This window comes from Bos taurus, chromosome 15 (genome assembly GCF_002263795.3).
Source record: "Bos taurus isolate L1 Dominette 01449 registration number 42190680 breed Hereford chromosome 15, ARS-UCD2.0, whole genome shotgun sequence".
NCBI classification, from domain to species: domain Eukaryota; kingdom Metazoa; phylum Chordata; class Mammalia; order Artiodactyla; family Bovidae; genus Bos; species Bos taurus.
The window spans coordinates 46,136,684-46,155,754 of NC_037342.1; the positions used below are offsets into that span (position 1 = coordinate 46,136,684).

Here is a 19,071-nt window from a genome sequence, read left to right on the forward strand (position 1 = left end):
ATTTTTGGAAAGAATATATGCATGTATTCATAAATGATAAACAATGAAACCCTTTGATATAGAAAAATAACAGCCATTATCATTGTCTTTTTTCTTTCTAGAGATTTAAGAATATCTTCCAAACTAAGTCAAAGAAAACACCCAGTGAAACTGCTTCTTCTCACAGAGACACTCAACTAGTCAATAATAAGGAAGAAACAATCCAAAATCAACACTTTCCTGACTTGATCAAGCGGCTTAATCTAGAAAGTTATTATCCCAAAAAGATGACCAAAGTAAATTCTCTTTTGATAAATAAGACCTTCCTCCATGGCACTCAACCAAGAACTGAGGAGGAGCTGCCATTGTGTTTTCTAGAGAAACTTTTGGTATTAGATTGTCATTTGCGATATCAAGTTTACAGAGGTAATATAGATAGAATACCTACTGTGTCCCAGACACTGAGAACCACAGAAATAGAAAAATCATTTGAGGACTTTTTTATTGTCAAGGAAACACAATCAACTACAGTACCAACTTGCATCCACCCAATGGACATACAGATGGCAATTTTTCACTGTGCAGATCACTTTACAAGACAGTATATTTTAACCAAACTTTCCATTTGTCAATTTGCTCTCCCACTTTTGGTGCCAAATCCTTACAATTTCCAAATTGAATTCCCTCTTTGGTCTCTGAGGCAAATCAGGAGAAGCTGGAGAGAGGTGGAAAAAATAGGATGGGAGAAAAAGATTAGGAGTTATAACAACCAGCTGATCAGTTGGCAACCTATACACACTGTATCTTTCATAAGAATTGGAAAGTATGCCTCTACTTCCAAATCACAGATTTTGAATTCACTCCTGAGTAAAAGCAAACATGACCATTTTTTCCTCCATCATTCTAGGGAAGACAATAATAGATGTCTATTGGTAGATGGTATGGTGGAAATCTGCTGGTTCTGTCCAGGTGGGAGAGCTGAGGACAGATTTGAAAATTGTATTGCCTTCACCAATCTCCATGGAAACGCTGAAATACATGAGAGGCAGGTAAGGTTCCTGCAGGAGGTCTCCTCGGTCACTGTTATCCTCCTGGCAACTTCTGATTTTGACATAATGAATAGCTCCCTTCTACTTGAATTTTGGAATTCACCCAAACCTCTCATCTGTTTGTTTGAAAATGCAGAAAATATTATGGATAAGAATTATGCTCACAAAGTGAGAATTGGAATTAAGAATCTAAATAAGATAGAATTAGCTGATAAAATTACAGCTACATTAGCAGAGCTGTTGAAGAAATCTGGATCTCCTTATAGTCTGAGTAACTGGGCCAACATGGCAAGGAAGTATGAGTTTATTATTGATGAGGACCAAAGAGATTGCCAAGAAGCAGGGAAAAAAGCAAACATCCTTATGGACATCTTGAGAAAAGTAAAATTATCTGAGATAAAGGGGAAGTTACTACCTCTCCAAGGAGGTCTATGGCGTGACTGGTGTAAGAAGGATAAAGAACTCCATCAGCTGCAAGAAAAAGGAAACAAGAGCATTGAACAATACAAGAACGAAATTGAGAAGGAAAAGCTCAAGATACGCTGTGAACAGTATCACAAAGTCATTAACCTTAACGACCTGATGAAGTCCCTGCTTGAAAGCCTGCAGTCCCACCTGGAGACCCACACAGAGCTCTACTTTCTGCAGGTGCTGAGTATGTCAATGGACCAACTAACCACAACAGAGTTAGAGAAGCTCCACCAGAGGCACAGTTCTTTGTTGGCTCAAGTACGAACAGAAAAGCAGAAGCAGTCAAAGAGAGACTCCCTCAGATGCTGGGAGACTGAGCTAGAAGCTGTTTCCAAAGAAATTAGTGATTCCACCCTGGGAATTGAGCACCTCTTAAGAGAGCTGGGTCAGATCTATGAAGCTTTGGAAGAAGCTTCCTCCCAAACAAATACACTGTTTCTTTCCCTTCCCCAAATGGCTGCTGACCTGATGATATCCGGGGCTCCCATTGAACTGATGGATGGGGATGCTTCATATGTGCCCCTGAGGTGGGTGGCAGCTGTTTTTGACAAGGTCTCTGAAAAACTTGGAGACAAACGTGTGTTTGTTCTTTCTGTCCTTGGCTTGCAGAACTCAGGAAAGTCTACTCTGCTGAATGCAATGTTTGGGCTGCAGTTGAGCCTTAGTGCTGGAAGACATACTCGGGGTGCCTACATGCATCTTCGGAAAGTGGAAGAGATGCTCAGAGAACAGCTGGGCTTTGATTTTATGCTTGTTGTGGACACAGAAGGACTGCAAGTCTCAGAGCTCATGAACAAAGCACAAAATGAGGAAAATGAGTTGGCAACCTTCGTTATTGGACTTGGAAACTTAACTCTAATCAATATTTTGGGAAAGGATCTTTCAGAAATACAAGATATTCTGCAAATAGCTCTCCATGCCTTTCTCAGGATGAAACAACTGAATATCTCACCAAGATGCCTATTTGTTCATCAGAACATAGAAGAAATTATAGATACAGATCAAAGTATGGAAAGGCAAAGGTGGCTGCAAGAGATATTGGATGAAATGACAATCGCAGCAGCCAAACATGAACAGTGCTCAGGGGTGTGTCACTTCAGTGATGTCATTAAGTTTGATGTCAAGAACCACATCTATTACTTTGCTCACCTCTGGGAAGGGTCTCCCCCAATGGCCCCTCCTAATCCCTGCTATAGCCACAATGTTCAGGAGCTGAAAAGCAGGATTCTTAAGCATGCCAAAGAAGAATCCAGAGGAAGTATTTTGAAGATATCAGAACTTAAAGTCAGGGTACGGGATTTATGGAAGGCCTTAGTGAATGAGAACTTCATTTTCAGGTTCAAGAACACTCGGGAGGTCATGGCTATGAATAAACTGGAGACTGCGTACAGGAGCTGGACCTGGGAGCTCAGAAGTCATGTGCTGGACTTGCAGAATCAGCTGACTAACCAGATTCAGAAAGGAGAAATTAAAGAGATCAAGGGAAGTTCAATTGAGAATCAAGTTGTGGAAAAACATGAAGCCATTAAGCAAGAACTTGAAAGATATTTTCGAGAAGATAGAGATAGAAATATCTTGTCTCAGAGGAAAGGAATATTTAAAGATGATTTGAAGAATCTTAAAGAGGATCTTATAGTAGAAACCATGAGAAAATGTGAGGCTCTAATTAGTGGAAAGAAAATACAAGACCTTTTCAAGGAGCAAAGAGTAAAACTGGAACATAAGTTATTAGAAAAAATCAGAGGGATGGCTAAGTCCCCCTGTAGGAAAGAATTACATGATAAGGAACTGAGAGATATGTTCAACAAGATCTGGTCAGAGAACATCTCCATTCTGTTGCTTCCCACACTTGCATCTGCTGAGGGGCCTGATATTGATATTGAGTTAGAGAATGTTCTCCTGGAGCATTTTAAACAGCACCCCAATATTGTGAACAAAATTCAGTATCGTGGTACAAAGAAAACATTTTCTATCAATTATTCTAAACATGTTATCACCCCTCAAGAGTTCCCAGTATATGGGCCCTCTGAGGAAGAGTTTGAAAAAGATATCATAAAGAAGACAACAGCTCAAATTGTGAAACTGGTTCAAGACATCATACACAACAGAGAACAACAGAATGAAGGTTACAGTTCTAGTTACTTCCATGAAATTCTGCAAGTGATCCATACTGAAGCTGAGGCTGCATCTCAAGGAGTCAGATTTATGCTGACAAACAGATTTAAACTAGAACTTGCTCTAGAGCTACTGAAAGAGGCAGCAAACCATTTTAAAAAGATGTGCATTGCATTCAAGACAGCCAACAACCCTGTTCTATATTTAGAAAGTAAAAGAGAAGAATTTTTTACTAATTTTCAGTTGGCCTACAAAAACTTCCAAAACACTGACTGATGTCCTTTGGGGTAAGGAATTTCTGCTACTTTATGAACTGGGATAAACACTTGAGGAGCTTATATATTCTTCACCTAGCTTTTTTACTCCAATATGAAATGAAAAAAACAAAACAAATATGTTATGCTACAAAAATAAAATAAAAATACATACAGGCTGTGAAAAAATCATGCTATTAGTGTTATCAAAAAGTCCTTAGAGTCAATCTGCTAAAGAAAATTATGAAACTTTACTGACACACATAAACATCAAAATAATATGAGCTAACCACATTTGTGGAAGAGAAGTTGCAATAACAGAAAATGGTCATTTTCCCCAAAATGAATTTCTAAACTCAATGAAAGTATAGCCAAAAACCTGACAAAGTTTCCATGAAACTTTAAAAGAGTACAGGAGGTGGGAGGGAGATTCAACAAAGAGGGGACATATGGGACATATGGGTGAGAGGGAGGTTCAGGAGGGAGGGGAATACCTTTGACTGATTCATGTTGATGTATGGCAGAGATCAACACAATATTGTAATTATCCTCGAATTAAAATCTAAAAAAATTTTTTTTGGTATTTTACTTTCTTTTTTTTTAATTTTATTTTATTTTTAAACTTTACATAATTTTATTAGTTTTGCCAAATATCAAAATGAATCCGCCACAGGTATACATGTGTTCCCCATCCTGAACCCTCCTCCCTTCTCCCTCCCCATACCATCCCTCTGGGTCGTCCCAGTGCACTAGCCCCAAGCATCCAGTATCGTGCATCAAACCTGGACTGCCAACTCGTTTCATACATGATATTTCACATGTTTCAATGCCATTCTCCCAAATCTTCCCACCCTCTCCCTCTCCCACAGAGTCCATAAGACTGTTCTATACATCAGTGTCTCTTTTGCTGTCTCGTACACAGGGTTATTGTTACCATCTTTCTAAATTCCATATATATGCGTTAGTATACTGTATTGGTGTTTTTCCTTCTGGCTTACTTCACTCTGTATAATAGGCTCCAGTTTCATCCACCTCATTAGAACTGATTCAAATGTATTCTTTTTAATGGCTGAGTAATACTCCATTGTGTACATGTACAACAGCTTTCTTATCCATTCATCTGCTGATGGACATCTAGGTTGCTTCCATGTCCGGGCTATTATAAACAGTGCTGTGATGAACATTGGGGTACACGTGTCTCTTTCCCTTCTGGTTTCCTCAGTGTGTATGCCCAGCAGTGGGATTGCTGGATCATAAGGCAGTTCTATTTCCAGTTTTTTAAGGAATCTCCACACTGTTCTCCATAGTGGCTGTACTAGTTTGCATTCCCACCAACAGTGTAAGAGGGTTCCCTTTTCTCCACACCCTCTCCAGCACTTATTGCTTGTAGACTTTTGGATTGCAGCCATTCTGACTGGTGTGAGATGGTACCCGATTTTGGTTTTGATTTGCATTTCTCTGATAATGAGTGATGTTGAGCATCTTTTCATGTGTTTGTTAGCCATCTGTATGTCTTCTTTGGAGAAATGTCTATTTAGTTCTTTGGCCCATTTTTTGATTGGGTCATTTATTTTTCTGGAGTTGAGCTGTAGGAGTTGCTTGTGTATTTTTGAGATTAGTTGTTTGTCAGTTGCTTCATTTGCTATTATTTTCTCCCATTCTGAAGGCTGTCTTTTCACCTTGCTAATAGTTTCCTTTGAGGTGCAGAAGCTTCTAAGGTTAATTAGGTCCCATTTGTTTATTTTTGCTTTTATTTCCAATATTCTGGGAGGTGGGTCATAGAGGATCCTGCTGTGATGTATGTCAGAGAGTGTTTTGCCTATGCTCTCCTCTGGGAGTTTTATAGTTTCTGGTCTTACATTTAGATCTTTAATCCATTTTGAGTTTATTTTTGTGTATGGTATTAGAAAGTGTTCTAGTTTCATTCTTTTACAAGTGGTTGACCAGATTTCCGAGCACCACTTGTTAAAGAGATTGTCTTTAATCCACTGTATATTCTTGCCTCCTTTGTCAAAGATAAGGTGTCCATATGTGCGTGGATTTATCTCTGGGCTTTCTATTTTGTTCCATTGATCTATATTTCTGTTTTTGTGCCAGTACCATACTGTCTTGATAACTGTGCCTCTGTAATACAGCCTGAAGTCAGGTAGGTTGATTCCTCCAGTTCCATTCTTCTTTCTCAAGATCGCTTTGGCTATTCGAGGTTTTTTGTATTTCCATACAAATTGTGAAATTATTTGTTCTAGCTCTGTGAAGAATACTGTTGGTAGCTTGATAGGGATTGCATTGAATCTATAAATTGCTTAGGGTAGTATACTCATTTTCACTATATTGATTCTTCCAATCCATGAACATGGTATATTTCTCCATCTATTAGTGTCCTCTTTGATTTCTTTCACCAGTGTTTTATAGTTTTCTATATATAGGTCTTTAGTTTCTTTAGGTAGATATATTCCTAAGTATTTTATTCTTTCTGCTGCAATGGTGAATGGAATTGTTTCCTTAATTTCTCTTTCTGTTTTCTCATTATTAGTGTGTAGGAATGCAAGGGATTTCTGTGTGTTGATTTTATATCCTGCAACTTTACTACAGTCATTGATTAGTTCTAGTAATTTTCTGGTGGAGTCTTTAGGGTTTTCTATGTAGAGGATCATGTCATCTGCAAACAGTGAGAGTTTTACTTCTTCTTTTCCCATTTGGATTCCTTTTATTTCTTTTTCTGCTCTGATTGCTGTGGCCAAAACTTCCAAAACTATGATGAATAGTAATGGTGAAAGTGGGCACCCTTGTCTTGTTCCTGTCTTCAGAGGAAAAGCTTTCAATTTTTCACCATTGAGGATAATGTTTGCTGTGGGTTTGTCGTATATAGCTTTTATTATGTTGAGGTATGTTCCTTCTATTCCTGCTTTCTGGAGAGTTTTTATCATAAATGGATGTTGAATTTTGTCAAAGGCTTTCTCTGCATCTATTGAGATAATCATATGGTTTTTATTTTTCAATTTGTTAATGTGGTGTATGACATTGATTGATTTGCAGATATTGAAGAATCCTTGCATCCCTGGGATACAGCCCACTTGGTCATGGTGTATGATCTTTTTAATGTGTTGTTGGATTCTGATTGCTAGAATTTTGTTAAGGATTTTTGCATCTATGTTCATCAGTGATATCGGCCTGTAGTTTTCTTTTTTTGTGGGATCTTTGTCAGGTTTTGGTATTAGGGTGATGGTGGCCTCATAGAATGAGTTTGGAAGTTTGCCTTCCTCTGCAATTTTCTGGAAGAGTTCGAGCAGGATAGGTGTTAGCTCTTCTCTAAATTTTTGGTAGAATTCAGCTGTGAAGCCGTCTGGACCTGGGCTTTTGTTTGCTGGAAGATTTTTATTACAGTTTCAATTTCTGTGCTTGTGATGGGTCTGTTAAGATTTTCTATTTCTTCCTGGTCGAGTTTTGGAAAGTTGTACTTTTCTAAGAATTTGTCCATTTCTTCCACGTTGTCCATTTTATTGGCATATAATTGTTGATAGTAGTCTCTTATGGTCCTTTGTATTTCTGTGTTGTCTGTTGTGATCTCCCCATTTTCGTTTCTAATTTTATTGATTTGATTTTTCTCCCTTTGTTTCTTGATGAGTCTGGCTAATGGTTTGTCAATTTTATTTATCCTTTCAAAGAACCAGCTTTTGGTTTTGTTGATTTTTGCTATGGTCTCTTTTGTTTCTTTTGCATTTATTTCTGCTCTAATTTTTAAGATTTCTTTCCTTCTACTAACCCTGGGGTTCTTCATTTCTTCCTTTTCTAGTTGCTTTAGGTGTAGAGTTAGGTTATTTATTTGACTTTTTTCTTGTTTCTTGAGGTGTGCCTGTATTGCTATGAACTTTCCCCTTAGGACTGCTTTTACCGTGTCCCACAGGTTTTGGGTTGTTGTGTTTTCATTTTCATTCGTTTCTATGCAAATTTTGATTTCTTTTTTGATTTCTTCTGTGATTTGTTGGTTATTCAGCAGCGTGTTTTTCAGCCTCCATATGTTGGAATTTTTAATAGTTTTTCTCCTGTAATTGAGGTGTAATCTTATTGCATTGTGGTCAGAAAAGATGCTTGGAATGATTTCTATTTTTTTGAATTTACCAAGGCTAGCTTTATGGCCCAGGATTGATCTATCCTGGAGAAGGTTCCATGTGCGCTTGAGAAAAAGGTGAAATTCATTGTTTGGGGATGAAATGTCCTATAGCTATCAATTAGGTCTAACTGGTCTATTGTACTGTTTAAAGTTTGTGTTTCCTTGTTAATTTTCTGTTTAGTTGATCTATCCATAGGTGTGAGTGGGGTATTAAAGTCTCCCACTATTATTGTGTTATTGTTAATGTCTCCTTTCATACTTGTTAGCATTTGTCTTACAAACTGCGGTGCTCCCATGTTGGGTGCATATATATTTATAATTGTTATATCTTCTTCTTGGATTGATCCTTTGATCATTATGTAGTGACCATCTTTGTCTTTTTTCACAGCCTTTGTTTTAAAGTCTATTTTATCTGATATAAGTATTGCTACTCCTTCTTTCTTTTGGTCCCTATTTGCATGGAAAATCTTTTTCCAGCCCTTCACTTTCAGTCTGTATGTGTCCCCTGTTTTGAGGTGGGTCTCTTGTAGACAACATATGTAGGGGCCTTGTTTTTGTATCCATTCAGCCAGTCTTTGTCTTTTGGTTGGGGCATTCAACCCATTTACATTTAAGGTAATTACTGATAAGTATGATCCCATTGCCATTTACTTTATTGTTTTGGGTTTGAATTTATACCCCGTTTTTGTATTTTCTGTCTAGAGAATATCCTTTAGTATTTGTTGGAGAGCTGGTTTGGTGGTGCAGAATTCTCTCAGCTTTTGCTTGTCTGAAAAGCTTTTGATTTCTCCTTCATACTTGAATGAGATCCTTGCTGGGTACAATAATCTAGGCTGTAGGTTATTTTCTTTCATCATTTTAAGTATGTCTTGCCATTCCCTCCTGGCTTGAAGAGTTTCTATTGAAAGATCGGCTGTTATCCTTATGGGAATTCCCTTGTGTGTTATTTGTTGTTTTTCCCTTGCTGCTTTTAATATTTGTTCTTTGTGTTTGATCTTTGTTAATTTGATTAATATGTGTCTTGGGGTGTTTCGCCTTGGGTTTATCCTGTTTGGGACTCTCTGGGTTTCTTGGACTTGGGTGATTATTTCCTTCCCCATTTTAGGGAAGTTTTCAACTATTATCTCCTCAAGTATTTTCTCATGGTCTTTCTTTTTGTCTTCTTCTTCTGGGACCCCTATGATTCGAATGTTGTAGCGTTTAATATTGTCTTGGAGGTCTCTGAGATTGTCCTCATTTCTTTTAATTCGTTTTTCTTTTTTCCTCTCTGATTCATCTATTTCTACCATTCTATCTTCTAATTCACTAATCCTATCTTCTGCCTCTGTTATTCTACTATTTATTGCCTCCAGAGTGTTTTTAATTTCACTTATTGCATTATTCATTATATATTGACTCTTTTTTATTTCTTCTAGGCCCTTGTTAAACCTTTCTTGCATCTTCTCAATCCTTGTCTCCAGGCTATTTATCTGTGATTCCATTTTAATTTCAAGATTGTGAATCAATTTCACTATCATTATTCGTAATTCTTTATCAGGTAGATTCCCTATCTCTTCCTCTTTTGTTTGGCTTGGTGGGCATTTATCCTGTTCCTTTATCTGCTGGGTATTCCTGTGTATCTTCATCTTGTTTAAATTGCTAAGTTTGGGGTGTCCTTTCTGTATTCTGGCAGTTTGTGGAGTTCTCTTTATTGTGGCATTTCCTCACTGTGTGTGGGTTTGTACAGGTGGCTTGTCAAGGTTTCTTGGTTAGGGAAGTTTGTGTCAGTGTTCTGGTGAGTGGAGCTGTATTTCTTCTCTCTGGAGTGCAAGGAAATGTCCAGTAATGAGTTATGAGATGTCTATGGTTTTGGGGTGACTTTGGGCAGCCTGCATCTTGAAGCTCAGGGCTGTGTTCCTTTGTTGCTGGAGAATTTGCTTGGTGTGTCTTGCCCTGGAACTTGTTGGCCCTTGTGTGGTGCTTGGTTTCAGTGTCGGTATGGAGGCATTTGATGAGCTCCTGTCAATTAATGTTCCTTGGAGTCAGGAGTTCCCTGGACTCAGGGTTTGGACTTAAGCCTCCTGCTTCCAGTTATGGGTCTTATTTTTACAGTAGTTTCAAAACTTCTCCTTCTATACAGCACCACTGATAAAACATCTACGTTAAAGATGAAAAGTTTCTCTACTGTGAGGGTCACTCAGAGAGGTTCACAGCGTTACATGGAGAAGAGAAGAGGGAGGAGGGAGTTAGAGGTGACCCAAATGAGATGAAGTGGAATCAATAGTGGAGAGAGTGGGCTAGCCAGTAGTCACTTCCTTATGTGCACTCCACAACTGGACCGCTCAGAGATGTTCACGGAGTTATACAGAGAAGAGAAGAAGGAGGAAGGAGACAGAGGTGGCCAGAAGGATAAAAGGGGGGAATGAAAAGGAGGGAGACACATCCAGCCAGTAATCAGTTCCCTAAGTATTCTCCACCGTCTGGAACACACAGAAATTCACAGAGTTGGGTAGAGTAGAGAGGGGTTAGGGAGGAGACACAGGCGACCTGGTGGAGAAAAAGGAGAGTCCAAAGGGAGAGAGAGCCATCAAGCCAGTAATCTCGCTCCCTAGTGAAAAATGGGTCCTGAAGATTGGGTTCTTAAAGGTACAAAATTGGTAACAAACACATAAAAGCAAAAATTAAAAATCTAGAGTAGAGTTTGGAATTTCAAAAATACAATGTTAAAGAAAAGAAGAAGGAAAAGAAAGAGAGAAAAAACGAACAAAGAAAAACAAACAAGGTCGTGAAACTTATAAAGAAAATACAGGTACAAAATTGATAACTAATACCAAAAAGTAAAAATTAAAAATCTAGAGTAGAGTTTGGAATTTCAAAAATACAATGTTAAAAAAAAAGGAAGAAGAAAAATGAAGAGAGAAAACAAACAAACAAGAACAAACAATGTCGCAGAAATTATAAAGAAAATACAGGTACAAAATTGATATCAAATATCAAAAAGCATAAATTAAAAATCTAGAGTAGAGTTTGGAATTTCAGGTATACAATGTTATATAAAAGAAGAAGAGAAAGAAACAGAAGAAAGAAAAAAAAAGTCACAGAAATTATTAAAAAAACTATAGGTACAAAACTGATAACATATACCAAAAAGCTAAAATTAAAAATCTGCAGTAGAGTTTGGAATTTCAAAAATACAATGTTAAAGAAAAGAAAAAAAGAAAAAAACAAGATCAAAAAATTATAAAATATATATATATGAAGTTTGCTGAAGAAGAAAAAAATAGGGTGTTTTTTTTTTTTGCAAAGTAATAGGTTATAAAAATGATAATTGAAGGAACAATAGAGGACTTAAAATTTTTTAAAAAAAAGAAAAGAAAGAAAGAATGATCGTAAAAATAGTAAAAATATATCTAGGACTTTCTCTGGTTTTGTTGTGAGTATTGTGGTTTCAGTTAATTTTTGGCTAGCTCCTTGGTCCGACTTATATTTCTCAAGATCTATAGGCCCCTTCCTATGTAGTCCGCAGTAACCACGGGGTTTTAATCTATTGCCTGTAGCTTCCAAGGCGTTTCCCTCTGTTATAGCTTCTTCTGTTTGCTGGTCTCTTCAGTGTCTGGTTTCCGCCCTGACACAAAGGGGAGGGTGGAGGACACTTTTTTTTTTTTTTTTTTTTAGGCTCACTTGTTCAGTCGCGCTGTGGGGAGGGAGGGAGGGATGCTGCAAACAAATAACACTGGCGTGCGCTCGCAATGCCTCAGCCACACTGGGTCTGACCCCCGCCCCCGCCCCCCCCCCCCCCTCACGGCGTGTGTAGCCTCCCTGTCCACACTGCTCGGGCTCTAGGTTGTTCCGCCGGGAACAATCCGAGGCCAGCCCTGGGCTGCATGCACCTCCCAGGTCCAAGCCGCTCAGGTTCAGGCACTCGGGTAGTCCTCAGAGGCGCAGACTCAGTTGGGCCTGCGTTTTGTGCTCTTCCCAGGTCCGAGCAGCTCAGGTGATGAGGTGTTTGGCGTGCGCCAATGCTGCGACTTATCGCCACCCTGCTACTCAGTTATCTGGGTGTAAAACTGGCGCACCTTCTCAGGCAGATGTTGACCATCCAGACCCCCAAGAAGTTTTAGTTAGCAAAGAAGTCTGCTTACAGTTTTATAGATAATGTCTCTCTGGGGCTGCAATTGCCCCCTTCCGGCTCTGGCTGCCTGTCACCAGAGAGGGAAGGTCTGCAGCCGGCTATCTCTGTTCAGTCCTTTGTTCTGTGCGCGGGCTTGGCGGTGTCTTAGGTTAGGGCTGGCTTTTCACGTATCCCGCAGTCTGGTTTGCTAGCCCGAATTATTTCGCTCAGATAGCGCTCAGGGTATTCAGGCTAGATTCTTACTCTAAGCGATGCAGCCCGAGCCGCGCCTCCCTGCCCAGCCCCCGCTTGCTAATGGCGTGTGCAGGCGTCTGCGCTGCTACTCCGCTGGGGGAGTTACTGTAGGGCTCGCAATCTGCAAGTTTTAATTGTTTATTTATTTTTTCTCCCTGTTATGTTGCCCTCTGTGCTTCCAAGGCTTAGCACAGATTCGGCAGTGAGAAGGTTTCCTGGTGTTTGGAAACTTCTCTCTTTTTAAGACTCCCTTCCCAGGATGGAACTCCGTCCCTCCCTCTTTTGTCTCTTTTTTTGTCTTTTATATTTTTTCCTACCTCCTTTCGAAGAGTTGGGTTGCTTTTCTGGGTGCCTAATGTCCTCTGCCGGCATTCAGAAGTTGTTTTGTGGAACTTACTCGATGTTTAAATGCTCTTTTGATGAATCTGTAGGGGAGAAAGTGTTCTCCCCGTCCTACTCCTCTGCCATCTTGCCTCCTCAGCCTAAAATATAAATTTTAAAAGATTACATTAAAATAATTATTCATTTCTAACTAAAGAACCTAATATAATCAACACTGCAGGAAAAAGAAAAAAGATACCAACCACATAACCAAATCTTTTAAAAATCCATACTACTTAGAATAATCTAACAAAGACAGAGAGAAGATAAATATAGCAAAGCCACAGAACAATAGTTTAGGAGAAAAAAATCTTGCATGTATACAAATCTGTATATACAGAGGTTGTATTACAAATAAGAAGAGGAACATGATTGTTCAATATATTAAGATGAAAAAAAATCAACAATGTGGAAAAAATAACTTAGGTGTCTACTCATATTAATGAATTTAATGAGTTCTTATGACAAAGAAATTACCTTCCTATGCATACATCTTTTACAAATACAGAAATATTTCAAATATCCAAATAGAAATATGCAAAATCACTGCACAATCACTGAAATAGCAAAAAGAGAATTAGAGTCTATCTAATCAGCTCCCTGGAGAAAGCAATGGCACCCCGCTCCAGTACTCTTGCCTGGAAAATCCCATGGACGGAGAAGCCTGGTGGGCTGCAGTCCATGGGGTCGCTAAGAGTCGGACACGACTGAGTGACTTCACTTTCACTTTTCACTTTCATGTATTGGAGAAGGAAATGGCAACCCACTCCAGTGTTCTTGCCTGGAGAATCCCAGGGATGGGGGAGCCTGGTGGGTTGCCATCTATGGGGTGGCACAGAGTTGGACATGACTGAAACAACTTAGCAGCAGCAGCAGCAGCAATCAGCTCCCAGTGGGATGGAACACTGGATAAATATGGTATGATATGTTCCTACAATGAAATTTAGACACTATGCTTTCATACAGAGAAAATGCATAAATTAGATCTGTGTATATAAACGTAGAAAAATCTCAATAATGTAATGTTCCAAAGGCAAGCTGCAGAAGTATGGATATAGTGTGTAGATTTTGAAACGTAAAAGTGATGCAACCAAGTATGTAGGAAAATTATATAAACTTGGACAGAAAAGACACATACAAACTTTGTAACAAAAAGTATTAAGGAAAGATGAAAGGAAAGGAACTCAGAGGTTATACAAAAGAATTATTATAGTTATCTATAATGTTTAGTTCTATAAAAATCCATAAAGGAAACATAGCAAAGTGTTAAATTTCTTAAATATATGTAGTGCACATTTTATTATAGTATTTTTTAAAATATATGAAATACTTTACCATTTCTAAATTATCTTACAATATGATAAGAAATGGTATGGATTCTGGGTAGTCCATTGCTGTATCTCTAGCACAAAGAATAATTTAACACATATTATTGATACTGAAAAATATTTGTTGAATGGATTCATAAATGGGAAATTATATAGGCTGCCAGAGATAAAGGAGCAACTAACTCTGCTTGGGGCAAATCTTCAAGACTACGTTTTGTGAAGCTTTTCTTAGTCATCATTCAAAGGTCCTTCTTCCCTCCCTCCTCCCTCACACCTCTCTTCCTCTCCTCTCCTTCCTCCCCGTCTCCCTCATCTTTTCCTCCTCCTTCTCTTCTCCCATCCTCACTTTCTGTCTCTCTCACTCTCCCTCCTTCCATCTCCTCATCTCTGATCTTCCTTACACCTGCAATTTTCCTGCATTAACTGTTAATGTTCTACAGGGTTCTGTGTCAGCATCTCATTTCACTTTGAGACTTTAAACTCCTAGAGCATGGAATCTAACTATTTTATTTGGTCCTGGTTCTTAGAACACCACTGGGCATGGTGAAAAAGGTGAAGAAATAAGAGTGTGAAATAATGGGTTGAACCCATGCCAGGCTTTAATATCTCTGGCAGTTCTGCCCTGTTGTCTCCAAAGGAGACCATTTCATCAAACCTCTACCACCTGTTCCAGTCCCAGGTAAGAGCACTGGAAATAACATAGCTTGAAAGGTTACCTCACGTCATCACTCAGTTCAGGTTTCCAGAGATAAGTTGAAGTCATGGAATGACTGACAGAGACAGATAAACAAAGAAGTAATTATCATTTAAGGTAATCAGAGCCCTATTGGGGAGAAGTTCAGAGGCCTATCAGCACACAAATTAGGACCAGCTAACTGACATTTTAGAGAATCAGGAAAGTCTTTTTGGAGAAGATGTCATCTAAACTTGTAAATAAATAGTAGGAAAAAGTTAGAAGAAGAATTAAAACAGAGAATCAGACAGAATGAACAGGTAAAACTTTCAAAGGTGAAAGAGCATGGCAAACATAAAAATCTTTAAGCATGGCTGGTGTTTAGAGGAGAAAGTGGGAGGCCAAAAGAGGTAAGCCTGTAGAAACAGATAATGATAGTGCAGGGTGTCAGGAACAGAAGGAGGAACAGGCTTGGACTGGGGTCTTGTTTTGGATGTGGTGTATTTCAGGTAGCTGAGAGACATCCAAGTGTAGCTGTTTAGTAGCTATGGGTGTGGAGGTCAGTAGGTAGCTCAGTGAATATCACCTAGTCTGGTGGAGTCTTGACTCCTTCCTCTTTTTCATCCCATCCCCAATATCCAAATATTATCAAGTCTGATTATTTTCCCTCCTAAATATCCTTTAATATATTCATTATTCCTATTTGCATTTCTCATGCTCTAGTCCAAAGACCATTATCTTATGCCTAGATTAGCCCCCAAAACCATGTAAATGATTCCTCTATTTTGACTCATGCATTCCACCCAATACATTACCAACTGCTTTTTTAAAATTTATCTTTTTATTGAAGTATAGTTGATTTACAATGTTGTGTTGGTTTCAGGTGGGTAGCAAAGTGATTTATATTATTTTCCTTTTTGCATTTTTCAAATTTTTATTTTATATTGGAGCATAACTGACTAGCAATATTGTGTTCATTTTAGGTACACAGCAAAGTGATTCAGTTATACATACACATGCACCTATTCTTTTTCAAATTATTTTTCCATTAAGGTTATTATAGAATATTTAGCAGAGTTCCCTGTGCTACACAGTAGGTCCTTGTTGGCTAACTATTTTAAAAATAGCAGTGTGTACATGTCAGTATGAAAATCCCAATCTATCCCTTCCCTCCACCATTTCCTCCTGGTAACTGTAAGTTTGTTCTTTAAATCTGTAAGGCTGTTTCTGTTTTGTAAATAAGTTCATTAGTATCATTTTTTTTTTTTTTTAGATTTCACATATAAATGGTATCATATGATATTTGTCTTTTTCTGTCTGACTTACTACACTTAGCATGATAATCTCAGGTGAATCTATAATGCTAGAAATGACATTATTTCATTCTTTTTAATGGCTGAGTAATATTCCATCGTATATGTGGCTCATTACAAGATATTGAATATGGTTCCCTGTGCTATGCAGTAAGGTCTCTTTGTTTATCTATTCTATATATTAATAGCTTGCATCTGCTAATCCCAAACTCCCAAGCATTCCCCTCACTTTGTCAACCACAAGTCTCTTCTCTATGTCTGTGAGTCTGTTTCTGTGTTGTAGGTAGGTTCTTTTGTGTCATATTTTAGATTCCACATATAAGTGATATATGGTATTCATCTTTCTCTTTTTGACCAACTTCACTTATTATGATCTCTAGGTCCATCCGTGTTGCTGTAAATGGCATTATTTCATTCTATTTTATGGTTAAGTAGTATTCCGTTATCTATACATACACATCTTTATCCACTCATCTGCTGATGGACATTTAGGTGGCTTCCAAGTTTTGGCTATTACAAATAGTGCTGCTATGACCAATGAGATACATGTATCTTCTCAAATTAGCATTTTCTCCAGATATACGTCCATGAGTAGAATTGCTGGATCATATGGTAACTCTACTTTTACTTTTTTTAAGGAAGCTTCATACTGTTTTGCATAGTGGCTGCACCAATGTACATTCACACCGACAGTGTAAGAGAGTTCCTTTTCCCCCACATCCTGTCCTGCATTTACTAATTGTATTTCTCTAATAATTAGTAATGTTGAACATTTTTGCCTGTGCCTATTGGCCACTTACATATCATTTTTGGAGAAAGGTCTATTTAGGTCTTCTGCCCATGTTTTGATTGGATTATTTGTTCTTTAGATATTAAGTTGTCTGAGTTGTTTCTGTAATTTGGAAATTAATCCCTTACCAGTTGCATTGTTCACAAATATTTTATTCCATGCTGTAGATTGTCTTTTTGTTTGTTTATGGTTTCATTTTCTGTGCAAAACCTTTTAAGTTTAATTAGGTCCCACTTGTTTCTTTTTATTTCCATAACGTTAGGCTATGGAGGAAAAAAATACTGCTGCAATTTATGTTAGAGAGTGTTCTGCCTCTGTTTTACTCTAGGAATTTTCAGTATACATTCTTATATTCAGTTCTTTAACTCACTCTGAGTTTATTTTTGTGTATTTTATTTTTGTGTTTTTGTGCCAATATCATACTGCTTTGATTACTGTAGTTTTATAGTATAGTCTGAAATCAAGGAGTCTAATTCCTCCAGCTCCATTTTTATTTCTTAAGATTACTTTGGCTATTCAGAGTCTTTTGTGTCTCCTTACCAAATTAAAAAAAATTTTTTTTGTTTTAGTTCTATTTTTAAAATGCCATTGGTAATTTGATAGGTATTGCATTGAATCTGTAGATTGTCTTGGGTAACAAAGACATTCAGACAATATTCATTCTTCCAATCTAAGAACAGAGTATATCCTTCCATCTGTTCATGTTAACTTTGATTTCTTTCATCAGAATCTTTTCACTCCCACATTTCTGATAAACATATATTTAAAACCCATTTGGAATCTTTCTTTCTCATCCCCAAATATGTGTCTAATGACTAAGTAACTGCACTTTACCCACCTTTATTGCTCTGCCATCAGTACTGCCAATTGCTGAAGTTCACTATTTCTATAGCCTCCAGGCATTGCATTCTCTTCTAAAACAAACTCCCTCAGCCTCACCATTTTGGGATGTCGTTTCTCCATTTTTCAGCATTGGCACTTGGTAGAGTAGATGATATCAGATTTTTAAAAGAAGTAAGAATAAAAATCACCAATCACCTCAAGCTCCACAAGTAATATTGAGAGCTGCTCTAAATCTGGCTCTCTCACAACAAATCCTGATCACCAGCACCTAATCTGAAACACTTTCCTACAATGGACTTACTCTTTGTTCATTAATTTCTTTAAAAAATGTCAGAAGTCATTTTTTATCATCCTTTCTATGTTCTTCTTTTACCTATAAAATACATTCTGAAGCCCTTCTCTCTCCCCATATTTACTACTAAGGACCAATGTCCATTTTATAGTCCTTATAAATCTCTAGACATTGACAAATAGCTGCTACCATACCACAAATGCTGATTTTATGATGTATAATTGAGATTGTAATAACCTATGACTAAATTTATAATTTTTACCATGACTCATCATTACAGTAAAATAAATTTCTACTTTAGGTTTTACTTTGTGATCCAAGTCTTTTGCTATCTATCCTAGACTTATGACATCTACCAAATATGTTAACATCCATTTTTATTATATTTATAAGTAGAACCAGACCACCTGATCTGCCTCTTGAGAAATCTGTATGCAGGTCAGGAAGTAACAGTTAGAACTGGACATGGAACAACAGACTGGTTCCAAATAGGAAAAGGAGTACATCAAGGCTGTATAGTGTCACCCTGCTTATTTAACTTCTATGCAGAGTACATCATGAGAAACGCTGGGGTGGAAGAAGCACAAGCTGGAATCAAGATTGCCAGGAGAAATATCAACCTCAGATATGCAGATGACACCACCCTTATGGCAGAAAGTGAAGAGGAACTAAAAGGCCTCTTGATGAAAGTGAAAGTGGAGAGTTGAAAAGTTGGCTTCAAGATCAACATTCAGAAAACGAAGATCATGGCATCTGGTCCTATCGCTTCATGGAAAACAGATGGGGAAACAGTGGAAACAGTATCAGACGTTATTTTTGGGGGCTCCAAAATCACTGCAGATGGTGACTGCAGCCATGAAATTAAAAGACGCTTACTCCTTGGAAGGAAAATTATGACCAACCTAGATAGCATATTGAAAAGCAGAGACATTACTTTACCAACAAAGGTCCGTCTAGTCAAGGCTATGGTTTTTCCTGTGGTCGTGTATGGATGCGAGAGTTGGACTGTGAAGAAGGCTGAGCACCGAAGAATTGATGCTTTTGAACTGTGGTGTTGGAGAAGACTCTTGAGAGTCCCTTGGACTGCAAGGATATCTAACCAGTCTATTCTGAAGGAGATAAGCCCT

At 38.0% G+C, this 19,071-nt stretch overlaps 1 long non-coding RNA gene across 1 annotated transcript in view; it reads right to left on the reverse strand.

The window, feature by feature from the left end:
* Nucleotides 1-463: 463 nt before the first annotated feature.
* LOC104974257 (uncharacterized) overlaps nt 464-19,071 on the reverse strand; it is a 140,105-nt gene continuing 121,497 nt past the window's right edge. The window contains exons 3-4 of the long non-coding RNA XR_811548.4: nt 12,642-12,806; nt 464-694 (exon numbers count right to left, since the gene is read on the reverse strand). This is a non-coding gene — a long non-coding RNA (uncharacterized lncRNA). The remainder of the gene's footprint in view (nt 695-12,641; nt 12,807-19,071) is intronic.